Source organism: Galeopterus variegatus, unplaced genomic scaffold (genome assembly GCF_000696425.1).
Source record: "Galeopterus variegatus unplaced genomic scaffold, G_variegatus-3.0.2 Scaffold2496, whole genome shotgun sequence".
Classification (NCBI taxonomy): domain Eukaryota; kingdom Metazoa; phylum Chordata; class Mammalia; order Dermoptera; family Cynocephalidae; genus Galeopterus; species Galeopterus variegatus.
This window is the reverse complement of record NW_007728607.1, coordinates 49,253-50,291: the sequence shown is the minus strand read 5'-3', so window position 1 is coordinate 50,291 and position 1,039 is coordinate 49,253.

Genomic DNA, 1,039 nt, shown 5'->3' with positions numbered 1-1,039 from the left:
CTACACAGTAAGTACCCTTTTGTGATATATAAAATGCCAGGCATAAGACTAATTAAGAAATTGTATTGAAAATTAAAAATTATCAGCATTTTAATTAATGATTATATATTAATATACTGAATTATAACATAATCAAATTTTTAGTAGTCAAAATTTAAAAGATTGATATTATTGTGTATCACTGTCATTTACTAGATGTTTTTCTCAGTCACTCCACTGCACATTTGGGTCAAAAAATAAAAGCCCCGTTTCTTTCTTTCTTTCTTTCTTCTTTCTTTCTTTCTTTCTTTCTTTCTTTCTTTCTTTCTTTCTTTCTTTCTTTCTTTCTTTCTTTCTTTCTTTCTTTCTTTCTTTCTTTCTTTCTTTCTTTCTTTCTTTCTTTCTTTCTTTCTTTCTTTCTTTCTTTCTTTCTTTCTTTCTTTCTTTCTTTCTTTCTTTCTTTCTTTCTTTCTTTCTTTCTTTTCTTTCTTTCATTCTTTCTTTCTTTCTTTCTTTATTTTTATTTTAACATTTACCTGTACATATTTGTGGGGTAGTGTGTTGTTTCAATACATGCATATACTGCACAACGATTCACTTAGGATAGATAGCATAGTTTTGAACCCATAGAAGGCCACTTTCACCTTAAATGGACCTCATTTGTTTCTAACCATTTCTTCTTTTCTTCATATACTTTACTACACTTGCATAAATGAACATTTATCATAATACAAATTTTTGAGTTTTTCCTCCTTGTGAAAATTTAATATGGCAAAATATGGAAATGAAGAATCAAAACATAATCACAACTTTATTATTCCTCATTGTATTCTTTTTTTTTTCTGCAGCTGGCTGGTAAGGAGATCTGAACACTTGACCTTGGTGCCTCATTGTATTTTAATGTAAATATTTATAAACATTTGTTGGGAGTAAAAATGTATGATGGAGCTGCCGGTTAGCTGGTTACAGCACGGTGTTGATACCACCAAGGTCAAGGGTTCAGATCCCCTTACCAGCCAGCTGCCAAAAATACCCAAAAAACAAAGAAACGTATGATGTC